The following is a 15,654-nucleotide window of genomic DNA, read 5'->3' as shown; positions in this document are numbered from 1 at the left end:
TTACATATAAACAGGGTGAAAAGGCTAGAATGGTTCACATAGTAGTGTGGAAAAGTTGGAAACATCAGTATGAACTCATGCTTTGCTTATTAGATATAGACAGTTACAGATAAAATATTTATAGGTAGGTGTACATGCACTGGTCAGAATGCAGACATATATTTCCTTGTTCTGTCAGCTGAAAGGGCCTAGAAATGATGATATCCCAATAGCAATGAGCATATCTAGCATCCAGGACTTGATTTCTCTTAGCAGTCGCTAGTAAAGTTGATGCAAAAGTAATTGCGGTTTTTGCTATTACCTTTAATGACAAAAAACACAACTATTTTTGCACTAACCTAAAAAAAGGAACCCTGGCTCCTGGGAGAAACTGCTGATTCTAGAACTAAAGCAGCCAATATACAAATAAGCCTCGAGTATAGTGCTGAAAAATAAGGAAGTCCTTAAAAAATACACAAAAAAACTACATTGATGGGGGTATGTCAAAGGCACACATGAACCCACCAAAAGATCACCCAATTGCTAATGTTGAAATAATTTAAGTAGCAAAATAAATGAGTATTGACCAAACATGGTGGCTCATGCCTATAATCCCAGCACTTTGGAAGGCTGAAGTGGGAAGATCACTTGAGCCCGGGAGTTCAAGACCAGCCTGGGCAACATAGTAATACCCTGTGTCTATTAAAAAATAAAATAGGCTGGGTGTTTTAGCTCACGCCTGTAATCCTAGCATTTTGGGAGGCCAAGGGGGGTGGATCATTAGGTCAACAGATCAAGACCATCCTGGCCAACACAGTGAAACCCCATCTCTACTAAAAATACAAAAAATTAGCCAGGAGTGTTGGCATGTGCCTGTAGTCCCAGCTACTTGGGAGGCTGAGGTAGGAGAATAGCTTGAACCTGGGAGGTGGAGGTTGCAGTGAGCCAAGATCACGCCACTGCACTCCAGCCTGGGTGATAGAGTGAGACTGGGTCTCAAAAAAATAAATAGGCCGGGCGCGGTGGCTCAAGCCTGTAATCCCAGCACTTTGGGAGGCCGAGACGGGCGGATCACGAGGTCAGGAGATCGAGACCATCCTGGGTAACACAGTGAAACCCCATCTCTACTAAAAATACAAAAACTTAGCCGGGCGAGGTGGCAGGCGCCTGTAGTCCCAGCTACTCGGGAGGCTGAGGCAGGAGAATGGCGTGAACCCGGGAGGCGGAGCTTGCAGTGAGCTGAGATCCGGCCACTGCACTCCAGCCTGGGTGACAGAGCGAGACTCCATCTCAAAAAAATAAATAAATAAATAAATAAATAAATAAATAAATAAATAAAATAAAAAGAAATAAAATAAATTAGTATTGAAGTATAATCTAAAATATAAATATTTGTGAGTACATGGTAATATAAATAAATGATAAATAAATGGGAGAGTACAGACAAATCTCTTATGCAGAGGAATTCTAAGTGATTTATTTAGTAACTCTGGGTGTGTGTGTGTGTGTGTGTGTGTGTGTGTGTGTGTGTCTGTGTATTTGTTTTTTGAGACAGGGTTTTGCTCTGTCACCCAGGCTACAGTGCAGTGGCATGATCACATCTCCCTGAAGCCTCTACCTTCTGGGCTCAAGTGATCTTCCCACTTCAGCCCATGGGCTCACCACCATACCTGCATATTTTTTAAAATTTTTTTGTTTGTTTTGTTTTTGTTTTGTTTTTTACAGAGACTCCCTACGTTCCCCAGGCTGGTATCAAACTCCTACCTAGGCTCAAGTGATCCTCCTGTCTTGGTCTCCAAATTGCTGAGATTACAGGCATGAGTCACCATGCCCAGCCCTGTATATATGTTGAAAACAAATAACTCTTGATAAAATGTGGTGAAAAAGTCACTTTACCTTTGTGGTCTTCTCCCAAAAACACATAACACAGTTTAATCGTATGGAGAATATCAGACAAATTATAATAAAAGATAGTTCTATAAAATATGTACTCCTCAAAACTGTCAAGGTCACAAAGAACAAAAAAAAAGGTAAGAAACTGTCACAGCCAAGAGGAACATAAGGAGATATGACAACTAAATGTTAATTATTTTGAGTTTACTTACCACATTCAGAAGAAAAAAGACAAGGATGATCTTTAATATTGCTTCATAATATTTTACTGAAAGTCCTATGTAAACCAGTAAGACTAGAAAAAGAAATGCAGGTGTACAGTTTGGGAAGAAATAATCTACATTGTCAGTATTTATACACGATGTGATTTTTACTTTTAAAAAAGTCTACTGGCCGGGCGCGGTGGCTCACGTCTGTAATCCCAGCACTTTGGGAGGCCGAGGCGGGTGGATCATGAGGTCAGGAGTTCGAGACCATCCTGGCTAACATGGTGAAACCCCATCTCTACTAAAATTACAAAAAATTAGCCGGGCATGGTGGCATGCGCCTGTAGTCCCAGCTACTTGGGAAGCTGAGGCAGGAGAATGGCGTGAACCCGGGAGGCGGAGCGGAGCTTGCAGTGAGCCGAGCTTGTGCCACTGCACTCCAGCCTGGGCGACAGAGCGAGACTCCGTCTCAAAAAAAAAAAAAAAAAAAAAAGTCAACCAAAGTTAGAAAACAAATTGCTAACTGATTTCAATAAAATATATCAGTTGCATTATAATATTAACAAATTATTAGAAAAACGTGATTTCACAAAAATACCATTGTCCACTGTATAGCAACATTTCTGTCAATGACAGAGCGCATATAAAACAGTGATCCCATAAAATTATAGTGGGGGTGAAAAATTCTGGTTGCTTAGTGACGTCATAGGTCATAGCTGTCTTAATGTTGTAGTGCAATATATGCAATAGATTATTCAGCTATTTGTGGAGCTAGTGATGCTAGTGTAAATAAACCTACTGTACTGCCAATGGTACAAAAGCATAATACATATAATTATGCACAGTGCATAATAATGATAAATGACTGATTTATATATTTACTATACTATACTTCTTGTTATTTTAGAGTATACTTCTTCTACTTAGATATATTTTTAAAAGTTAACTATAAAACAGCCTCAGGCAAGTCCTTCAGGAGATACACCAGAAGAAGACATTGTTCTCATAGGAGCTGACCACTCCATGCCTGTTACTGCCCCTAAAGAACTTCTAGTGGAACTAGATGCAGAAGTGGAAGGCAGTGAGACTGATGATCTTGATCTTGCATAGGCCCAGGCTAACATGTGTGTTTGTGTCTTCGTTTTTAACAAAAACATTTTATAAGTTAAAAAATTAAAAATTTCTTAAATAGAAAAAAGCTTATATAACAAGAATATAAAGAAAGAAAATGTTTTTGTACAGTTTTATGATATGTTTGTGTTTTCAGAGAAGTGTTACAAGAGTCAAAAAGATAAACAAAAAGTTAAAAAGTTCATAAAGTAAAAAAAGTCATAGATGAAGTTAATTTATTACTGAAGAAAGAAAATTAAACAAAAATTCATTTGATATGGCCTATATGTACAATGTCTATAAAGTCAAGAGTAATGTGCATTAATGTCCTCGACCTTTATGTCCACTCACCATTCGCTAATACATCCACAATGTCTTTCAGTCCTGCAAGCTCCATTCATGGTAAGTGCCTAGAAAGGTTCACCATTTTATATCTGTTATACCATATTTTTAATGTACCTTTTTAATGTTTACATGTGTGTTGGATACACAAATACTACTGTGTTAGATTACTTACAGCATTCAGTACAGTAACATGCTGTACGGGTTTGTTGCATAGGAGCAGTAGGTCATACAATATAGCCTAGATGTGCAGTAGGCTATATGACTATGATACAGTGATAGGCTATATCACTATATCACAGGGAATTCTATAAGTATTCCCTGTGATGACACAACAATGAAATTGCCTAATGCATTTCTCAGAACATATTCTTAAGCAATACATGACTACATACCGTTTATAACAGCCACTAAAAGTATAAGATTTCTAGAAACTATTTTAATAGTGGTTATTACAAATCTTAATGAAGACAATTATAAAACTATATTTATTGAATTTAAACCTGATCCATAATATATAAATAGATACATACAAGTTCAGAAATAGTAAGATGCAGGGTTAAAATTATAGCTATTATTCTGAGAGAATTTTGTGGAAGATTCAGGCTTAATCTAAATTTTTTGTGGAAGGACAAAAGGCCATGAATATTCAGGAAAAATTTCAAGAAGAACATGTGTGTGAGTGGGGTGGGGGTGTGAATGTGTATGTGGTGGGAGGTAGGAGGGCTTGTTCTTTCAGGAAAATATCTTGTCTCATTTAAATTTAAAATAAGTAAAATCGTGTGGTATTAGTATAATTATGGGAAATTAGACTTGCAAAATCAAATTTTAAAACCTACAACAAGATGCATGCATATACGGAAATTGGATAAATTACAGAGATGGAAAACATTGCTACAAGTAAAATGGAAAAGAATAAACTACTCAAAATATGCCACTAGGGGAAGTGGCTATCACATGGAAAAGAATTAATCGGAAATGTGGATCTTCCATAAATAATTAATTTCAGATGGATTTAAGAGACCATTCTGAGAAAAGTGAAATTAATGGAAGGAAATAGGTGAAAATATTCTTACGAACTTGGTCTCAATAAGGTTTTTAACAGATACTGAAAATATAAAATGTATTAGAAAGAAAGTTTTTTTTACATTAAAAGTTAAAGTCTGTGTAGGTTAAAAGAGGCACCATGAATGAAAAATCATCTGCACATTGGGAGAAGTTATCTATACTATGAGATTCCATATACAGACATGCTATTTGTTACGGGCCAGTTGTTCGGAGTTCTGAGGATGCGGCAGTTTATGTAAGTGAAAAATTCTTGCCCACAAGAAGCTTACATCCTAATCCTATAGCTGGTGTGTGGTAAAATCAGCACTTGGACCTATTTCCACTCACTCCATAGCTCGTGTTTCTACATTACTTTACAAATTTCAAGCTGGGTTAATATGGGGTCATCCTTAACAACTGAATCCACTCTCAACTTTAACAGAATCTAAACCTACAAACATTAAGCTCATGCTATGGTGAATTTTTTTTTATTATTATTATACTTTAAGTTCTAGGGTACATGTGCATAACGTGCAGGTTTGTTACATATGTATACTTGTGCCATGTTGCTGTGCTGCACCCATCAACTCGTCAGCACCCATCAACCCACCATTTACATCAGGTATAACTCCCAATGCAATCCCTCCTCCCCACCCCCTCCCCATGATAGGCCCCGGTGTGTGATGTTCCCCTTCCCGAGTCCAAGTGATCTCATTGTTCAGTCTCCACCTATGAGTGAGAACATGCGGTGTTTGGTTTTCTGTTCTTGTGATAGTTTGCTAAGAATGATGGTTTCCAGCTGCATCCATGTCCCTACAAAGGACACAAACTCATCCTTTTTTATGGCTGCATAGTATTCCATGGTGTATATGTGCCACATTTTCTTAATCCAGTCTGTCACTGATGGACATTTGGGTTGATTCCAAGTCTTTGCTATTGTGAATAGTGCCGCAATAAACATACGTGTGCATGTGTCTTTATAGCAGCATGATTTATAATCCTTTGGGTATATACCCAGTAATGGGATGGCTGGGTCATATGGTACATCTAGTTCTAGATCCTTGAGGAATCGCCATACTGTTTTCCATAATGGTTGAACTAGTTTACAATCCCACCAACAGTGTAAAAGTGTTCCTATTTCTCCACATCCTCTCCAGCACCTGTTGTTTCCTGACTTTTTAATGATCGCCATTCTAACTGGTGTGAGATGGTATCTCATTGTGATTTTGATTTGCATTTCTCTGATGGCCAGTGATGATGAGCATTTTTTCATGTGTCTGTTGGCTGTATGAATGTCTTCTTTTGAGAAATGTCTGTTCATATCCTTTGCCCACTTTTTGATGGGGTTGTTTGTTTTTTTCTTGTAAATTTGTTTGAGTTCTTTGTAGGTTCTAGATATTAGCCCTATGTCAGATGAGTAGATTGCAAAAATTTTCTCCCATTCTGTAGGTTGCCTGTTCACTCTGATGGTAGTTTCTTTTGCTGTGCAGAAGCTCTTTAGTTTAATGAGATCCCATTTGTCAATTTTGGCTTTTGCTGCCGTTGCTTTTGGTGTTTTAGACATGAAGTCTTTGCCCATGCCTATGTCCTGAATGGTACTACCTAGGTTTTCCTCTAGGGTTTTTATGGTATTAGGTCTAACATTTAAGTCTCTAATCCATCTTGAATTAATTTTCATATAAGGAGTAAGGAAAGGATCCAGTTTCAGCTTTCTACTTATGGCTAGCCAATTTTCCCAGCACCAGGGAATCCTTTCCCCATTTCTTGTTTCTCTCAGGTTTGTCAAAGATCAGATGGCTATAGATGTGTGGTATTATTTCTGAGGACTCTGTTCTGTTCCATTGGTCTATATCTCTGTTTTGGTACCAGTACCATGCTGTTTTGGTTACTGTAGCCTTGTAGTATAGTTTGAAGTCAGGTAGCGTGATGCCTCCAGCTTTGTTCTTTTGACTTAGGATTGTCTTGGCAATTATGGTGAATTTTTTAAAATAAAAGTAATCTTGGGAGAACTCAGCTTTAACAGAAGACATTCAGTCTCATAATATATAAAGATATGAATGTATCCAGAGCTCCTGTAATCAATTAGAAAAAAATTAAGCCTCAAAGAAAAATTTGCAAACCATGGGAACAGGTAATTGATTCATAAAAGAGGAAACACAAATAATGATTAAATGTATTACCTTACTATTAGTCAGGGACCTTGACAATCAAAGCAATATGAGGTACTATTTCATTCTCATACAATTGGTAAGACTTAAAGTCAGCCAATACAAGTGTTTGAGCAGATGTGGAGCAATATGAACTGTACATGCTGCTGGTGAGTATAAATTGTGCATCACTTGGGAAAGAACAGATTGCTCATATTTAATAAAGCTGAAGCCACCAATATCATGTGACTCAAGAAACCCAATTCCATATGTATAGCCTAGAGATATGTACAAAAATGCTTACTGCAACATTGTTTCTAATAGGAAAAATGGGGGAAAAAACCAACTAATTATCTGTTAACAAAAAGATGGATATACACATCAAAGACTATCCATTTAGTGAATAGTAAATAGCGGTGATAATGATGGCCTGGGGTTCTATCAATGAAGATGAGTCTCACAAACATAATTTGGGATAAAAATATAAATTGCAGGCCAGGTGTGGTGGCTCACACCTGTAATACCAGCACTTTGGGAGGCCAAGGTGTGGAGATCACTTGAGGTCAGGAGTTCGAGACTAGCCTGGCTAACGTGATGAAACCCTGCCTCTACTAAAAATACAAAGAAATGAGCCAGATGTGGTGGTGTGCACCTGTAATCTCAGCTGCTCAGGAGCCTGAGACAGGAGAATTGCTTGAACCCAGGAGGCGGAGGTTGCAGTGAGCTGAGATTGCACCACTTCACTCCAGCCTGGGTAAAAGAGTGAGACTCTGTCTCAAAAAAAAAAAAAAGAAAGAAAAAAATATACACACACACACATATGTAAATTTCAAAAAGATGCATATACAGTCCCTTTCGAATGAAGTTTAAAAGTATGAAAAGGATTACTATATATTGATTATAGATTCATGCACATGTAGTAAATATATTTTAAAAATATGAGAAAAATTCTAAATTATTATACTGTTTACCTCTTTGAAGGAGGAAGGAAAATTCAATTAGGGATGTGGATTAAAGAAATTTCATATGAAACATGCCGTTTCTCAGATCACTACAATAATCATATACTTGAGTATTACAGACATGAAGGCCAGTGAATCAGTGAAGCAAAAAAATATTTACTTGTTGATTTTTCTACTTATGCAAAGCCCATATTACATTTTTATAATGTGTTGAGATTTTGAACTATAACTACAGAAGAAGTTTTAAAGAAAAGTATTACTGGCTTATAAAACCATGAGTATAGTGTAGAAACACCCACACATTACTTATTCACATCCACACATTACTTATTCTTTTTTTTTTTTTTTTTTTGAGATAGAGTCTGTCTCTGTCACTCAGGCTGGAGTGCAGTGGTGCAATCACTGCTCACTTCATCCCCAACCTCCTGGATTCAAATGATCCTTCCACTTCAGTCTTACTAGGCTAATATTCTTACTGTGAGGCTAATCCAGATGGCTACCAATATTGCCCTTGAAGAACACAAGAACATACTCATGGTTATCTAATCCAATATTCACTGCTCCCTTTCAAAATAACCATTTTATCAAAAAGTGAATAGTAGTGACATATGTTCTGAAATAATAGTTTTATATACGTGTTTTTAATCTTTGGTACAAAATTGAACATACGGGAAGTTTTTTCAAAATACTTTTGCCTAAATACCATTGGAAACCTATTGAGTAGCTAAAACCCCTAGATATCAATTCTAATGATGAATATATGTTAAAAACATATTATCCAGGTGTTTGTAAAGTAAACTCCCAATTATGAAAAATTGATTAACGCTATCAACATCCAATTAAGCAAAATTGGATTATCTGCATTTAAAATTGCCTTTGTGTGTATTTCGGAGAGATTTTTTTGCTGCACTCAATGTCATGACTATGTAAAAGGGCATATCTAGAAAGATAAGAGCCTGGATAAGTTCAACATATTCTATTTAAACTTTTGGTCTTTTCCCTACCTTCTAGGTCCCTGTGCTTTTACATATCAAATATGCATAGAATATACTTCTCAGACTATTTCACCCAAGAATAAGTATACTTTAGAATTAATTAAAGAGTTGTTTGGCAAATAATAACTCAGTCTGATAATACAGCTTTTGATTTATTAAATATTAAGATATTGTCATTTTTAGTGCCATTACTTATTTTAGTGTCATACAGTGATTGATAGCTTTGTTTTTTAATTTTACAGATTTTAATTTCAGAGTCAATAATAAAGTACTGATACATAATTTATGGGGAAAGAAATTAGTAACCTCTCCAGAAGATGAATACATTTAAGTCTTAAAATATTTACTTCACATCTCCAACTGAGAAAAAAATTAAGGAATAGAAAATACATTTAAAATTCATATTAATTATTTAGAATCACCAGAGGGAGGACTACCATTGTCCATTTCACAACTGTCTAAGTTCATAAAGTTTCCAAAGATCTTACAGCTACTTAATCAAGTTCTATTCAGAAGCCATTTTCATCATGAAGGTAAAGATCTAAGGTGAAGGAATATTATACCTTATTACACTTCATCTGAAAACAAAAATAGACTTCTTTTCCTTTTACCCCTATTGGATATTTTGTATATCAAATGACAAAAAAAAAAAAAGCTGCTTCTGAAAGACCTTGTTGTCAGTTAAATTTCCTTACTGAATACTTATCTGTTTAAGCCATCTCTTTCGGTGATATCATGTAAATAAGCAAATAGAGTGTCAGATACAAAGATACAAAATGATACAAATGCTTACAACCCACACAGATTAGGAGCTGTCATTTATTCCTCCTAACAACCTTGTACTATAGCTTTGAATGTATTATCTTTCTAAGGAGAGATAAGAGAAAAAAAAATATGCCAAAAACAATACCGCCTTTTGAAAGACACATACAATGTAGCAGAAGAAAGGAAAAGAGGTTTCTGCAAAAACAAAAGGCACATAAATGGTCAGGAACAAGAAAAGATAGCTAGGAAAAAGTAATGACCTAGAAGTCAGAGAAGAAACATACAGTATTGAGTCTGGGGATTAAGTAGCATCTGTCACAAAGCTACTATGAGCCAGGTGTTTCATGGGCATTCTATAAATTAATCATTTTATCCTCTAATTGCTCTATGTGAAAGCTAATTATGTTCTCAATGTATAGGTGATACAATTTTAGACAAGACTCTCAGAATCTGTTTAAATAAGAAATATAATGTGTCATTTCATTCTTTCTTTCTACGCATGTGAGAAAAAAACCCAATGATTAACTTATGCCTCTTCAAAGATAATTATTTATGCCTTGAGAAAAGTGTTTATACTTTTGAGAAAATAGAGATGTTCATTTAATTATCATTTCAGGACATGATGTTATTAAGTAAAGCAATCAGTTGGAATTACACACCTTAGAGTTTAAAGGTTAATTTAATAAGACATAACAGTGATATCAGAAGTCTGGTTTTTTGTTTATTTTTTTACAAAGTCTCATTATTGGGTTTAATTTTTTAAGACTAATTCTTTGATGCAGATTAAGAGGAATTTTTTTTCTTACTTTCTGTAGCTTTTATTTTAAACTAGCAATTAGAAAGACACATTTTCAAGGCTAAGAACTGAAATTTCATTGGTTAGTCTACAGGAATAAAAGAGGAATGACTAGAAAACTCAACTTTTATGATATGGAAAGGAAAAAGTCAGAAATGATAATTAAGAAATGGCATGTGGAGTTAATGGTTTAGTCCTGTATTGCTTTGCATCTACCTAAGTAATCCAAAGTCAAACACTTATGAATGGTAGAACTGTTTGCAGACCTAGGTCTGCCTGAAGCCAGCGTTTATACGGGCTCAATTATTCCTTGGCCTTTCTCTCACTTTCAAGAAGGTAATCAGTAAGTGTATAGAATTTAAGATTGATAAAAAAAATTAGAAAGGGTCGCAAATTTGACACAAAGGAAACAATAGTAGGGAAATAATTTAGATTCATAACAGCAAATTGAAAGAATAGAAACTATAGTTTTATGAAAATATCAGAGTATAATAACCTAAAAACCCATCCACGACCTAAAAATGATGGTTGAGCTAGCAAGCAAGAAAGAAAACCACACAGATGGCAGAAATTAAGAATAAATGAAAACAGAAGTGGAAAGTAAAATGAAGCATTGTGATAATAGACATGAACTTTATCTAACTTGGAAAACTGGTGGCATGAATATGAACATTCTTCAGGAAAGATCTTGAGCACATATGAGGTGGCAATTTTAACCTGCATCCCCCTTCAATGAAGTCGGGACTTCAAAGGGTTTCATGCAGTAAAATCACTGACTAGAAATATACTCTTCAGCACAGGGTGATAACAAGACACTTGTCTGTCTCCAGAGGGCCATGGGTAAGAAATAAAAGTTCCCTGAGGAATTAAAAAAATTCCAAGTCTGTGTCTCATGTGGATTGCAAATCAAATTTCTAATACATAAGTAGAATGGAAACCCCCACATGAATAAATTAATTAAAAATTGTTCCTGAGTTGCGGATAGTGCAAGGATTCCTGAAAGAATTATACATAGAACCACTCTGAAGTAAAATGCCTATAACCAAGACCACAAGGAATTAACACAGAAAAAAGAGTCCACTGAAAATGTACTCAAAGTAAAAAAAGTGAAGCATTAATCCACATACAAAAATCACCAGATATCACAAAAAGAGTAGAATCCAAGAACTTAAAGGAGCAAAGCAATAGATAAATAATTTGTGTTAAAAAAGTGTTAAAGAATCAAAATACTAAGGGATAAGTTATACAAGAGGTTCACACCAACTGAGAAGATGATTATTGAACTGGAAGCTAGGCCTCAAAAAAATTTACAAAATGTGAGGCAATTGAATAAAAGTATTTTTTTAAAAAGTATATGCAAAGGAGATTAGAAAAACTTATATGATAGGTTTTATATCATTAATAATAGTTTTATAAAGAAAAACCTAGAATCTATGACAGACAGAGTGAGAGAAAGAGAAACACTTGAGAAGAAGAGGTTTTTTAAAATCAGAATTGATAAAAGTAAAGAATTTTCAACGTTCACAGTATATCAATATCAGGTGAGATAAAAGTAATAGACATGAGAAAAACCAAAGGTAATATGTGGGTAAATTTAAATAAGTATTAGCTGTGTCAAATAATAATACTTGTTAAAGAAGGAGTCAATATTAAAATAGTCCTATTCTCTGCCTGAATGAAAATATGTTGGGGAATATTCTTAGGATCTAGGCAGATGGAGATCAAAACATCAGTTTTTATTAACCAATTTAACTATATATTAGAATATATGGTTTAGGTGTGGAACTGAACTGATTTGAAAATCCACTTTGAAATGAACTTACTCCTCAAAATGGCAGCCCTCTGAGCTTTTCAACTGACCGAGAGAGTGTTTACATTTTGCAAGCAGCCTGATGCCAAAGAGAAGAGCAAGGCATTTATAAAACCATGTTCAACTCCCCAATTCACTAATCAGATTACTTACCACTTCTTCTTTTGGAAGACATATCAGACAGATAACTAGAAATTATTATGCTTACTTATAAATAATGCAGAAATCTTCATAACTTATCACAGCAAAGCTTTATTTCTTGCTCACATAAAGACCACTATTGCTTATCTGTGGACTCCCGTCAAAGGTTTGATTCCTGCTCTCATTGCTGGCTGAGTAGTGGTCTCTCTTCGGGGCATTCTGGTCTCATGGCTAAGAAGGCAAATAAAAGGCAAACCACATGATAACCTTTCCATTGGGAAGCTATACAGGTCACATCCATTTATATTACATTGGCTAAAATTTCATGTAGCTAAGACTTAACGGAATGAATAATGCAACCTACTAAAGGATGAGTGAGTGAAGGAGTAAGGCAAGAGACATTTCTCTAGTGTCACTTTGTCTAGAAGGGGGAAAAAAAAATGGAGCCAGATAAAGGATCTGTCCCTTAGATAGTAGCAATTGATTTTGTATACATATGGTTATATGTGGAGACAGGTGGCTATAAGACAAGATGAAATTCATATTCTAGACAATAAGCATGGGATGTAGGAGGAGGGATTAAAAAATGAATATTTTTCAAGAGAAGTTCTAATTTTAGACATTGTTAAATTTCACATGTGTTTACAAATTTTAAGTATTATAAATACTCATAGAAATTAAAATAGAAAAAAGGGGAATAAATTAAATTTGAGCAATTAAATAAAATTCTAGCAGTGGACAGAAGCAGCAAAGGAAAAGCAGGTTAATTCAAGGCACAACACAGGATGGTATAAATAAATTCAAATATATTAGTAGGCATAATAAACATAAATGAACGAAACTCATCAGTTAAAATACAGAGATATCTAGACTGGACAAAACAAAAAATTTGTCTATATGTTGTTTTCCTGAAGTACATGAACATAGAAAGTTTGAAAGTAAAAAAATGGAGGGAAAAATGATGTCAACCACTTGCCTCACTTGCCTAGGTAAAGATTAGAAGCTATGTTAATACCAGACAAAATAGACATTGATACTAAAATTACTATAATGGGTAAAGAGAAACTGTGACTAGAATTATACATTCTGAACTCAAGCTATGTATTAAAAATGTTTTTTCTCATAGGCAAGGAAACAGTATAACATTAGAATTTCTATTATAAATCATCACATTAATAGAATAGAAGGAAGAAGTTAGCATTCTTTTATGATCACATTAGCTAATAAGGAATAGAAGGGAGCTTATTTAACAAGACAAATAGTCTCCCATAAAGATCTACAGTAAATATTATACTTACAACTTTATAAAATCATTCCTTTTAAATGATTGAAAGACAAAAAACAACCTCGGTGTTCATCAATGAATAAATAAATAAAATGTATTATATATACACAATGGAATATTATTCAGCCTTAAGAAAAAGAATCTTGCCATTTGCAACAAAATGGATAAAGCTGGAGAACACTGTAAGTAAAAAAAGTTCAACACAGAAAGATGTATATGGCATTACTTCACTTACATGAGATTTCTAAATTAGCTAAACTCATAGAGTCAGAGAATAGAATGAACAGTCGCCAGGGGCTGAGGGATAGGGGATATAAAGAGGTGATGGTCAAAGGGTACACAGTTTAAGTTATATCAGATAAAAAAGTTTTAGAGATCTACTATACAACATAGTGTCTAGAGCTAACAATACAGAATTTTTTACTTGTGAATCACACTCAATAAAGTCGTTTTAAAAATTAGTGGACAGACGAATAATTAAACAATTTAAATAACTATATAGATAAAAGATAAATTAGATTATTACTTAATACCCTACAAAAACAATAATTTCATTTCGATTAAATACTTGAATGTTGTGTTAGTTTCTTAAGCCTACTGTAAGAAAGTATCATAAACTTGGTGCCTTAAAACAAATTTATTTTTTAATTTTTAAAAATTGATGCATAATGTTTATACATATTTATGGAGTACATATTATATTTTGATACATAGTGTATAATGATGAACTCAAGATATTTATGTTATCAATCACCTTGAATATTTATAATTTCTTTATATTGGGAGCATCTCAATTATTCTAGCTATTTTGAAACATAAATTGTTAACTCTAGTCACCCTATTATTCTATTAATCACTGGAACTTATTCCTTCTACCTAACTGTATATTTGTACCCATTAGCCAACCTCTCTTTATCTTCTTACCCCCACACTTGCCAGCCTCTGATAGATGTCTATCATTCTATTCTCTACCTCCATAAGATTAACTTTTTTAGTTCCCACATATGAATATGAACATGTGATATTTGTCTTTCTGTGCCTGGCTTATTTCGCTTAACATAATGATCTTCAATTCTACCCATGTTGCTGCAAATGACAGAATTTCCCCCTTTTTATGGCTGAATAGTATTCCATTGTGTATATATACCACATTTTCTTTATCCATTCATTCACTGATGGACATTTAGTTTGATTCCATATCTTGAATATTGTGAATAGTGCTGAAATAAACATGGGAGTTCAGGTAGCCCCCTGATATACTAATTTCATTTTCCTTGAATAAATACTCAGCAGGGGTATTGATTGATCAATGGTAGTTCTATTTTTAGTTTTTGAGAAGATTCTATTCTGTCTTCCACAATGACTGTACTAATTTACATTATCACCAACAGTGTATAAGCTTTGGAGAGGATGCAGAGATGTTTGTCTCTCTGTAACCACTCTCCATATGATTGTGGTTTTGATTTGCATTCCTTAGATGATTAATGATGTTAAACATTTTTTCATATACCTGTTGACTATTTGTACATCTTCACTTAAGAAATATCTAATCAAATATTTTGCCCCTTTATAATGGGATTATTTGAGTTTCTTCGCTGTTGAGTTGTTTGAGTTCTTTGTATATTCTGGATATTAGTCCCTTGTTGGATGAATAGTGCACAAATATTTTCTTCCAGTATGCAGATTTTCTCTTCACTCTGTTTATTCTTTCTTTTGCTGTGTAGAATATTTTTAGTTTAATATAGTCCCATTTGTCTATTGTTGTTTCTGTTGCCTGTGCTTTTGAAGTCTTAGCCATAAAACCCTTGCTTTGACCAATGTCTTGAAGTATCTCCCCAATGTTCTCTTCTAGTAATTTTATAGCTTACTATCTTATGTTTAAGTCTTTAATCAATTTTTAGTTGATTTTTATACATAGGGAAAGATAGAGGTCTAGTTTCATTCTTCTGCATATGGATACTCCCTTTTCCCAGCACCATTTATTGAAGAGTTGTCTTTTCCCCAATGTAATTTCTCAGCAGCTTTGTTAAAAATCAATTGCCTCTAAACATATGGATGATTTCTGGGTTCTTTATTTTGTTCTATTGGTTTATGATCTGCTTTTATAGCAATACCATGCTGTTTTGGTTACTACAGCATTGCAGTATGCTTGAAGTCTCAGAGTTCTAGAGGCTAG

The sequence above is a fragment of the Macaca mulatta genome, chromosome 18 (genome assembly GCF_049350105.2).
Source record: "Macaca mulatta isolate MMU2019108-1 chromosome 18, T2T-MMU8v2.0, whole genome shotgun sequence".
In the NCBI taxonomy this organism is placed as follows: Eukaryota; Metazoa; Chordata; class Mammalia; order Primates; family Cercopithecidae; genus Macaca; species Macaca mulatta.
This window is presented reverse-complemented; position numbering follows the sequence as displayed.